This window comes from Gavialis gangeticus, unplaced genomic scaffold (assembly GCF_001723915.1).
Source record: "Gavialis gangeticus isolate Ggan-Ray unplaced genomic scaffold, GavGan_comp1, whole genome shotgun sequence".
In the NCBI taxonomy this organism is placed as follows: Eukaryota; Metazoa; Chordata; order Crocodylia; family Gavialidae; genus Gavialis; species Gavialis gangeticus.
The window spans coordinates 154,252,927-154,264,559 of record NW_017729025.1 but is presented as its reverse complement, the minus strand read 5'-3'; the positions used below and the strand labels follow the sequence as shown (position 1 = coordinate 154,264,559).

General features: G+C 49.9%; 1 protein-coding gene across 2 annotated transcripts in view; it reads left to right on the top strand.

Annotated features, from left to right (window-relative positions):
* Positions 1-2,598: 2,598 nt before the first annotated feature.
* Positions 2,599-11,633, top strand: part of PHRF1 (PHD and ring finger domains 1) — a 75,972-nt gene continuing 66,937 nt past the window's right edge. Inside the window, exons 1-2 of one of the 2 annotated variants that reach the window (XM_019519805.1) lie at positions 2,599-2,723; positions 6,283-6,448. The gene's annotated coding sequence lies outside the window, so the exon portion shown is untranslated. The remainder of the gene's footprint in view (positions 2,724-6,282; positions 6,449-11,633) is intronic. The other variant, XM_019519806.1, reaches the window with a different exon arrangement.

The following is an 11,633-nucleotide window of genomic DNA, read 5'->3' as shown; positions in this document are numbered from 1 at the left end:
GAGCCGGGGCTTTTTTCCCCCAAAGAGCCGGGAGCTGGGGCAAGCAGGGCAGCCATTGCTGGGCTGGGGGTGGGCCTGGCTGATTCAAAGATTCAGCCGAATCAAATCGGGACAGTGATTCGAATCACCGAATCGAATCACTCTCCCCCAAATCGGCCAAATCTGAAGCGAATGTTAGCCGCCTCGCACAGGCCTACTGTGTGCCCTAATGCCCATCCTATCCCAGCCCCTTAGACTGAGAGGTAACTAGATTAGAGTGTGTATGTACCTTCATGTGAAAGAAAATCCTGGATACAAAAGGACATTTTAATGTATTGGAGAAAAGTATAATATGAGTCCATGGTTGAAAGCTGAAGCTAGACAAATTCAAACTTGAAATAAGGCATATTTTTTAGTTAACCAGTTCAGCAAATAATCCAGAGAAGCAGAGAGGTGGTCAGCTATGTTATTCTGAAGTCAGGCAGAAGTCAGGGCAGGGTGGCACATTAAAGACTAACTGGTTCAGCGAAGCATGAGTCTTTTTTAGGCAACAACCTACAAAATAACAGATGCATCTGACAAAGAAGGTCATTGTCTACAGTCTCATACCTCTCTGAACCAGTTATTCTCAGAGTCCCTGACTCACGTTCTTCTATGGAAGTAGTATATTTTCTTGTTCTGGATGCTGGATCAAGAATGGATAGATATGATTTCACTAAATACAATTTATTGGGCTGAAGGGGTAACTGGCTGTTATTGACACCCTTTGAGCATGTCTACTTAAGACATTTACTGCAGAGCTGACTAATTAGCTCCACAGTAAAGTATCAGCCTGTACATTTGTAATGCTATTAGGCTGGAGCAAACTAGTTAACTCCACGGTAGGATACTACTGACCAACAGAAATACTATCCTATGGTGGAGTGCTTTACCCTGCTGCACAATGCATGTGTAGATGCTGACCAGGGCTGGCTAGGGCACAGCAGTGCTACCATGTGGGGTGCCTGCTGGCTAGCTGTGCGCTGTAGCACCTTGTACCTCAGCCATTCACTCCACAGCACATTGAAGAGGGTCGGAGCAGCCCCCGGCTGGCAGGCTGACCCCTGTGGCGCTCTGCCAGCTGAGGCTGTGCTGCCCTGGCATAGGTGATGGAAGGCTGGGGCTAATGGGTCTCAACACCCCCAAAGGCAGGACAGCGGGTAGGGCCACGAGGCAGCCTGGCCCTGAGCTCTGGGCAGCTGCAGCAGAGGTGAGGAGAGGTGCGCATGCAGCCAGGATCGCAGCCCAGTGTGTGGATCATGGGCTGCCCAGCACAGCAGGCAAGTACCAGTCGATTCTGTGAAGAGGAAGGGGCTGGGGGTGGGCAGCTTGAGGCCCCTGCGGTGAGGGAATAGGGCACAGGTAGGGCCAGGGGCTGGGGTGAATGGGGCCCTGGCCAGGCTGGGTGGTGGAACAATTGGAGCATGGGTTGCTCGCCCAGTGTCACAGGGAGGCTCCTGCTGCTGTGTACACTAGGGCAGAGGCCTGGGGGGCATGTGCCTCCCAACCTGTGTGTAGGATGGAGGCGGCTGCTGTTATGGGCTGGGATCCACACGATACTGCAGCTGCCCTGGGAGTGGCACAATGCCACTTGCCTGCTGCCACTGGGCTGAGCCGTGCCCCCTGCCTGCCCAGCAGCGAGACGCACGTGGCGTTGTGTGACTCTCAAGGGAGCAGCGAGCACAGCCCAACTGGCAGCAGCAGCAGCAGTCTCTGTCCCATGGACAGATCAGGAGGGCACATGCCCTCTGGGCCTCCACCAGGGTGTGCACAGCGGCAGGACCCCCGCCACATCCCGGGACGGGGCCTCCTCCACCCCTGCCGAGCAGGGGACAGCTTCTGCCCAGCAAACAGTTAAGAGGTGTCTGTGGACCAGCAGTGGCCAACTTTTTCTGGTTGGGCACCAGTTATGCTCTGCCCTTCCCAAAGTGCTGCTCTGATCCCCACCCTCCAGAGGAGCACCCCATACAGACTCTGCACCCTGAGACCTGAACGGAAGGGCTTGAAGCACCATTGCCAAGAGCCACGTTAACCCTTCCCTGGCCCCCTGGTGACCAAAGATCCACAGCCGCGAATTCAGCGGCAGCTGCAGAGCCAGGGAAAGGCTTAACCCCATTTTTGGTGGCAACAGCACCTGACATCTCCTTTCCCAGCATCAGCACCCTGCTCCTGCTCCTGGCTGGCCTAAATGTATTGCATGGCTCACCTCTTCATTGTGCAATAGCTACTTAGCAGTAGCACGCATGGCCTGTCTCAATTTATTGCACAATACCCCAGTAATCGTGTGATATAGGTAACTTCTACATGTCTACCACCCCCAGCCAGGAGCCCAAGGTGGTGCAATCACAATCACACCCCCCTTAAAGCCAGCAACGGTTCAGCACACTGGCTCTTCTCTCCCAATCGTTCAGCCCCATTACCTTGCCTTCCTCCCACCTACTAGCAACGAATGGTACAGCCCAAATCCTGGCGCTCCCCCCCGCATTCCTAGACTGAATGGTTCCTGCCCGGCTCTCGCGGCCCGTCCCGCGCGGGGAGGGGAAAGAGCCACGTGACCCAGAAGTTCTGTGCGTCCACTTCCGGGTGAGGATCCCAGCGGTGTCTGGTTCCCCCCGGCGGTGTCCCGGTCTAGGCCCTGCCTCCCCGCCACTCCTCACGGTTCCGCGGTATGTGAGCGGCGGCGGCCGGGCCTGTCTCCCACTGAGGTGAGTCGCCGGCGTTCCTTGTTACCCCGAGGCCTTGCGTGGGGTTCTCCCCCGCCGGGGCCCGGCTGCCGCCGCCGCCGGCCTTCCTGACGTCACTCGCCGGGGGGGGCGCATTCGGAGCGACCCCGGCTCCCGCTCGCCACAGAGCTCGGGCTGCGTCCGTTGACATGGCAACCGACCGCCTATTATGGGCTAGCGAAGCGCCTGGCGGGGGGGCCGGCGGAACCAGGGGGCTCCGGCTCCGAGCCACGTCCCGGGTGTCTTTTTTTCATTATTATTATTTTTATGTTTTTATTTGATTTTTATTTTTGTTTTTTTTAAACCTGTTACTTTTTCTCTCTCGGATGCTAGTTTTCTGCCTTCCCTTCATGTGTACTCTTTGCCTCTTCTGTGGAGAGGGAGAAGCAGCCCTAGAATTGCTGTCTCTCCCTCCTGTAGCTGGCTGGTCCCCCCCCCCCAGTTTTCAAGCCCCAGGTAGACAAAGGCCAGTTTTGCCAAGTCTTCAATATGAAATAATTGTATTGGGAGCTGAAAATTATTGTTTTCTGAAAAACTCTCTTACAGTGGAAAAAAAAAGTATGCAAATAAGTCATCTCCATTTTAAGTAACTCCTGAAGCTGTGGGAAAGCAGCCGTGGTGACTGGGGACAGAGGAAGAAGGGATTGGGCCCAGGTGTGATGGATCCCTGGCAGGTTTTCAAGGAGGGGAAACAAAGATCTAATAGATCTGACAGGGAGCCTGGCAAGGGCTAAACCCTGCGTGTGGGACAGGTAGTGGGAAACAACCCACCAGCACGATGCTGTTTCCCCTGCTGCTTTGGGAGAATACATAGACACACATGTACACGTATATACACACACGCACATTTATATTCTCATAACAAGCCTGGCTCACACCCACACTGCCTGGGATCTCCAAGGTGGGCTGAGGTGCAAAGCTGTGAAGGCTCAGCATAACCTGCACAGAAAAACAGAAGGGGTCAAAGGAGCCCACCACATTTTTCCGAAATTTAATGACACAAATTGTACATTTTGAACACTCTTAGCATTATCTGTTGTACATCATACAAGAGTTGAAATGATTGTACAAATGCGATAATTATCATGCACCTGGCAACACTGACAAAGCCTTGGCTGAGAAGATGTAGTTGGGGACAGTTCTGCTCTGAACAGGGGGCTGGCCTTGGTGCCCTCCTGAGGTCCCCTCATTGTCTGCAATATTCTGTCCAGCCCAGGCAAGGTGGCAGGGGCCCAAGGGAAAAGTTGCCAAGCAGCCGGCTTAAAAGAAACCAAGCAAGGTCCTTCTTTTTTTGTTTTTAAGGCGAAGTGTAAAAGGCGCTGCCATGCAGAGGCCAGCAGTATCACCCAGAGCAGTTTTAGTTCTCTGATGAGGGGCCAGGTGTTTGGAGGCTGGGTCTGTGGTGGGGTTATGGAACTTCACAGCCAAGGTCATGGCCTCAGGCTCCAGGCATCCTTAGGCTTGCAACAGGTGTGGCTATAATAGGGCATGTGCTGCTTCTACCTGTGCTTTGTTCCTGATGTGCTTCCTCTGAAACAAGAGCTGTTTGCTGCTGTTAGAGATGGGCCTGTTTCTTGTGCAAGTGGGGGATGCTGGGTCAAAGCCAACTAGCAAAACTATAGAATCATAGAAAACTGGGGTTGGAAGGGACCTCAGGAGGTCATCTTTTCCAACCACCTGCTCCGAGCTGGACCATCCCCAACGAGACCATGCTAGCCAAGGCTTTGTCTACCTGGGTCTTAAGAACCTCCAAGGATGTAAAGTCTACAACCTCTCTGGGTGTAACCTGTTTTAGTGCTTTACTATCCTCCTCCTGAGAGAGTTTTTCCTTATATCCAATGTAAGCCTCTCTTGCTACAACATGAGACCATTGCTGCTTGTTCTGTCATCTGCCACCACTGAGAACAGTCTAGCTCCATCCTCTTTGGAACCACCCTTCAGGTAGTTGGAGGCTGCTATTAAATCCCCCCTCAGTCTTCTCTTCTGTAGATTAAATAAGACCAGTTCCCTCAGCTGCTCCTCAGCAGTTATGTGCCTGTCCCTTAACCATTTTTGCTGCCCTCTGCTGGACTCTCTCCAATCTGTGCACATCCTTTCTGTAGCTGGGGGAGCAGGGGGGGAAAATAAACCTCTGCACCTTCCTTAGTTAGGGGTGCAAGTGAATGCATAATAACTGAGTGCTGGGGTTGGCTAATGAGAAAACAGGGATGGGCATTGACTTCATAGGTTCCTAACAAGTGGTCTGAAGGGGGAGGGCATGCAGCAAAGCACACAAGGCAGGCCTGTTTGTTATGCAGTGAGGTAACAGTGGCCCTACGCTCACTAAAATAGCTACAAGCTTCCCTTACTTAGGGAGGCAACTGATGCATAACAGTTAATTCGTTGGAATGAAATAACTGGGGAAAGAAGTGTGGGGGAGGGGATCAGAGATTCATAACTAGTGCTCTAAGAGGGGGACTCTGATCAGAGCACACCAGCCATTGTTGGACACAGGGCTAGATGGACACTTGGGTGACCCAGTAGTGCTTCCAGAATGTTATTTTAATGTGGCATGGCTAAACACCAAAGGGAAAGTATTGATGTCCTAGTGACTTAAGATGATACATTTAAAACTTCAGTTGCTAAATATTATCCATGGACTCTTGTGTGAAGTGTGGGAGATTTGTTTATTATATGTATCTTCATCTGGTGACTATTTTGAAGTCTGCTACACTGGTGCTAAGGGCTAACCCAGGTTTCATCTACACTGCAGAGTTATTCAAGCATAGGTATGTCCCTAGAGGTGTGAAAAGACTGCGCTGCTTAGCTGATATAGCAGTACTGGCAAAACTTCTGGTATGGATACAGCTATGCTGGCTAGAGGCATTTGCTGGCTTAGCATCTATTGTTCTGGAAGGTAGTGTAGCTGTGCTGGAAGAATAACTCTTTTGGCCAGGTTACACCTACATTTATGTGTCTCTGCTGCTAGAACTTCTAACAGCAGGGAGCAGTCACTGTTGCTATGCTGCCAGAGTCTGCGCACACCCATGTGCTGTTGATAACTTGGCACCTCTTCCCCTCTGCAGCTGTGCTGGTGAAGCATGAAATTCTCTGGGGAGGCTCCAGCTGGCTGCCACTATCTGTTCAGCAGCAGTGTGTGTGAGAATGTCTATGTATACCTGTTGGCTGCGGGATGGAGTAGCAGCCTTGCTCCATTTGGTAGCGATAGTGTAACTGGCCTGGCAGACAGACGGGTTCTGCTCCCACAGGAGCTATCATTGTGGTTGTGTTTTAAGCTGCACTGGAAAAACTTTGTTGGGTAAGACAAGTCTCTGCTTGGGTGGGGAGCTTTGCTGGCAGCACTGTAGTGTAGGGACTCTGCAGAAAAATGGTTAGTTTTGCATGGTTTTACATACTTACAGGCAGCAGTCAGCCTAACACTAACAAACTTGACAGGTCTTGATGTCAAAACTGTTTTGCTGTTGTATATGTGTGTGTGTATTTTATTTGTTTGTCCAGTGGTCGGCACAATTGACCCATTGTTTGTTGTCCCTGTGTATAGAGTAATAGGAAGGATGGGAAGCGTGCAGATGTGAAAAAGCCTATTCTTAAAAGGAGAATATCTGTAGCAAGTGGAGACTGAAAGTAAAAAAGAAGGCTAAGCAGGAAGAGGAGGGGTGCTGGAAGAATCCTGGACTCTTGAGAGGACCCAAAAGATTCTGAGGACGGTGAGGAAGCAAAAGAGTCTTGTGCACTGGTGTTTGTTTTTCCATAGAGCCATATATCTCTTGCGCCTTCTCCCTGAGGAACGCGTGCAGGATTTAAAAGTACCTTTGTGAATTCTCTGTTCAATCCTCTGTGGCCTTTCTGACAGTTAAACAAAAAGCTCAGTTAGCTACAAAGGTGGCATGCTGGTGTGCATGTGTAAGCTACGGGGAGTCTGTGGGGATGCACGCTGCTTTTCAGGACTAGGGCACTTGGACTGTAAGATCCAACATCCTGGAAAAGGTGCCAGACTTGGAATCTTCATTCTGAGAGTGTGTCTGTCTGGCAAGGTTACCATATTTCCAGGCCCAAAAAAGTGGACATCTGTCTGGGGAAGGGAGGGGTAGGGGGAATATGATGGGGGGCAGGGGGCAGCAGTGACATGCCGATGCCCTGCCCTGCCCTGCCCTGCCCTGCCTAGTCTGTTGCCCTTCATTGACAAACTATACCCCCAAGCCCTGCCAGTACCTCTCACTCCCAAACAGCAGTAACCTGTCCCCCACCCCTTGCTGGTGCCCCTCACTTCCTACCTACAGCCCTCTCGTGCTGCCAGTGCCCTGCACACCCAACCCACAGTCACCTGTCCCATCCCCTGTGCCCCTCACTCCTGATCTGCATCATCTGCCCCCCCTGCCAGCCCTGGCGGTGCCCCTCACTCCTGACCCACAGACCCCTGCCCCCTAGCCTTGCTGCCCAAGCAGCTCCCACATTTTGCTCTTGCTGTCTCCTTGTTATCTTGCCAGAGCCTATGCGGGGAGCACATGACCCCCAACAGCCAATCCCCAAGCAGCCTGCCTGGGAGAGAAGAGGAGCAGGAAAAAAAATGGACATTTGGCTCTTACTTTAAAAACCTGCCTGGACACAGCATGGGGGGAGGGGGGGCTAAAAAAGAAGACATGTCTGGGAAAACCCGGACATATGGTACCCCTACTGTCTGGGCTAGTGTCTAGATACTGGTTGAACTGTGTAGGCATGGAAGAAGAATCCTAGTATTGGTTCCAATATACTAACTTGCTCATGCTCCACGACAGGGAGCTCTGGATTTTAATTTTTTTTTTTTGCTCTTTCACATGAGAACAGTCAGTGGGTTGCTAGTGCAAAATAGATCAGGAACTCACCTAATTAGGAAACTATATATCTCCACTTTGCCATACTCTGACCCCATGTGAGTTAAAGCCTTCTTTGCAGCTTTCTGATTTTCTTTAGCTTTCTTTAGTAATTTGATATCCCTTTGAGCTTTGAGTGTTTGGTTGGTTCAGCCAGTTTATTAGAGCATCTAATATGTGGTAGAATAATGGGAGTTACTGGGCTGTATTAACAGGAAGATCATCTGCAAGTCGAGGGCAGTGAGTCTTCCACTCTGTTCAGCACTGGTGAAACTCCTTTTGAAGTGCTGTGCTCAAAACCAGACGCAGTACTCCAGGAAACATGTGGACAAATTGGAATGAGTCCAACAGAAATTATTAAAGGTCTGGAAAAGTTAGAAGAACTGGGATTATTTAGTCTGGATAAGAGAAGACTGAGAGGGGATTGGTAAATTTCATATACTGGAAGGGTTGTTGGAAAGAGGATGGTGGTGGACTGATCTCTCGGGGGTTTTTGCTACTTAAATTATTTTCATAGATTCATAGCTATTAGGGAGTGGAAGAGATCTAGCAAGATCGAGTCCAGCCCCCCATAGGCAGGAAGTCTGCTGGGGTCAAATGACCCCTGCAAGATAGGCATCCAAACGCCATTTGAATGAGTAGGTGCTTTCACCACCTCTGAGGGGAGTCTGGTCCAGACCCTGGACACTTGGACCGTAAAGAAGTTTTTCCTTATGTCTGGTCTAAATCGGCCTTCCAGAAGTTTGTAGTCGTTAGACCTTGTTATTCCTTGGGGAGCCCTGGTGAACAACTGTTCTGCAGGTGGAGAACAACTATTTTAATACTCTTTTGGCTTTTATAAGCTGTGTTGATCTGGCTTTGTGCTCTTGGTAATTTATTTTGTAAGCTTTTTTGCTTTGATGTACTGAGCCTTTGTTGGGAAGGGCAGCATATATATATATATCTCATGAATAAATTGCAGCAAAGGAGACTTAATTGGATATTAATGCTGGCTGTCTGGATGATAGAAAAGCCCGTTGGGAATGACTGTCAGTTTGGGTATGGTTAATTGTTGGAACAGATTATTTAGCGAGAGATTGGAATCTTTCCTTGGACATTTTTAAAATGCAGGTAAGGAAAAACACTCATCTAAGATGGAATCGTCCCTGTCTGAACTTTCTTTAGTAGGGTGTTGGCTATGTTCATGTTTCTCAACCTCTTTTGTACCAGGAACCATTTGTAAACCTTGATGGCCAGTCCTGACCCAGTAAATAGTTTAAGTAGAAAACAGCCCCTGGGCCCTGTTGGAGCTCCTCACTCCCTACCCACAACCTCCCATACCCCTAGTCCTGCTGGTACCCCTCACTCCCAACCTGGGAACTGGGGGGTAGAGGACAGCAGCTCTACCCTGCCACCATGGCCCAGCTGTCACCACTGCCCTCAGGCCGCCTGTGCTGCCCACCATCCTACCTCCCTTCTGAGGTAGAGCCGCAGCCTGAGGGGAGCGGGGGGTGGGGTGGATGCCACCTCCAGGCCATGGCATAGGGTAGAGCCGTAGCCTGGTGCAAAAGTGGGTGGTGATGGGAAGATGTGAGGGCAACGTGAACCCCCCACCCGATCCATTACTCCTCATTCTGCTGGCACCATGGCTGGTGCAGGGCCCATGGTGGTGGCAGCGGCAGCAACATGTCTTGCTGCTCCGCTCTGCTCTCTGACTCTGGGACCTATCTACTGGGCCACAGAGGCAGCTCCTGCCCATGCCAGTCCAGCCAAGCTGCAGCCCCACTGTGGACACACAAATCTGGGGGGGAACAGGACACATTCCCTCCCTACCCTCCAACACGTTGCCTGTGCCCTCCCCTGCCTCCCGCATGCATTGTTTATGCCCCCTGCCCTACAGACTTACTTGCAGGGAACTGCTCCCTACCCTGCCTGACTGCCGTATGTATGTGTGTGTGCACAGATGCACGTGGTGCCCCCTGCCTGATCGCCTTCCTTTTGCATCCCCCAGCCCAAAGCAACCCTTTTGCAGGCTGGAATTCTTCTGACTTTTTCAGGTCTCTCACGTCCTACTTTTCTATGATTTTTAGTTTAGAAATGACATCTTGGGCAAGTAATGCAGGGAAGGCAGTCTGGTCAACCAAGTCCCTTGGTGTCAAGTTTTCTCATGCTAAAAGCCTGCCCAGTGACTCCTGTCTTTCAAGGCCTACTTAGTCCACTATGGATTTGAAATAGTCTCCAGATCCTGATTTTTGGGCATACCTTGTGGCAGTGGATTCTGAGATTTTGAAAATGCTGATTTAGTTGTTGTTTGCCATTGGTTAGATGTTTTTTCCAGTTATTGTAAAGACTCTGACCAGGCAGTCCTAGTATGAATAATGTAAAAGTTAATGTTTATAATCTGGAGAGAATAAATATTTTAAATGGGGGAAAAAATGAAAGTTAGTTTTATTGCTGTTTTTCCAAGTTACGGTGTGTCCTCTGTCAGTATATATCATACAGGCAGTACATACAACAAACGGAAGAATAGCTATCACTTATCTTATTAACCCAAATCGGTGCATTTCTGAGTTTATGGTCTTTTTAAGGCTATTTACAACTTTTTTTCAGTTTACATTCAGAATATCTTGGTAGTTGTCATTTGCTAAATTCCATGTCTCCAGACTTTGTCTTAAGGTTGTACAGTTTCATGGGCAACTGGTGCTGCCTTAGTCAGGGAGGGCACGTGCCCCCCCCCCCCCCAATTAGCCCCCCTCCCCGGGGGGGGGGGGGGCCCCCCCCCCCCCCAATTAGCCCCCCTCCCCGGGGGGGGGGGGGGCCCCCCCCCCCCCCAATTAGCCCCCCTCCCCGGGGGGGGGGGGGGCCCCCCCCCCCCCCAATTAGCCCCCCTCCCCGGGGGGGGGGGGGGCCCCCCCCCCCCCCCCGCAATTAGTCCCACTGACTGGGGGGGAGGGGGGTCCCCCGCAGGCAATCCTCCCGGGAGCAGCTGCAGCAATCAGCCGGCATTTGTGGGGGGGGCACCTGCATTCCTGCCTGCCCCCCCCGCCCATTGCCTAAGTGGCGAACACAGCCAGCCAGAGGGTGCACCAGTACTCTCAGAGGGTACACGTGTACCCCCTACACATTGCCACTGTACAGGTTTTTATCTTGGCAACTTGTATGTATATTTATTTGTTGGGGCATCTGAAACTTCAATCTTATTCACTCATTTGCTGATGTTTGACATAGTTTCTTGAGTGGGCAGAGCAGAGCTTCAGTGGCATGAAACTCAAATAAAAATAGATGCTTTCTGGTCAGCGAGGCATGGAAATTAACTTGTTGAATCTTCAGTGATTTTTAGTTTAGTTCTAGATGTTCTTTGGCATGCAATCTGCCCAACAAAACAAAGCTAGTGTTCAGAACTGATTGGGAGAAATTCCTGCTCCTGTTCTCTTGGTTTGCAAGTTTATATGAACTTTAGTATTAATAGATTAAAATAAATGCCTTGCACCTTTCAATAGAAAAAGGAAACAATTAAAATCTGAACATTTTTCAACAGTAAGTCAATGACAGCACAGTAGGGTGAGTGTTAGAACATGATCTTGAGGGACCTCCTGCATTAATGAGTCCAGTTTAGTTTCCTGCTATCATGGATGACTACTTCATGCCCCTTTCATACAGTGATCAAGCATTGTATTAAATCAGAGTAGGGTTTTGGCTCACCATACTCTTGTGTTCCAGGAAGTTGTTCCAGAGCCTCACTTCTCAGCTGGTCAGAAACTTTCTAATTTCTTTTTCCGGATGGCTTCAAATATACAATTATAATAGCTGAGAATCAAAATATAAGCTATTTTTTTAAAGACCTACTTATGTTATAGTATTCCAGTAAACAAAAGCTTATTAAACGTTTCATTTTCTTTGCTTTAAAAATACCTTTTGCAAGTAGAAATAGTCAAAAAGCAGTTAAAAGCTTTGTTTTAGTTTGGCTAAAATTAGGGGTGCACCGATAGAGATTTTGGTGACTGATACCGATAGCCTATATTTAAGGAGGCATATCAGTTGATATGATCTGATTTCCAATACA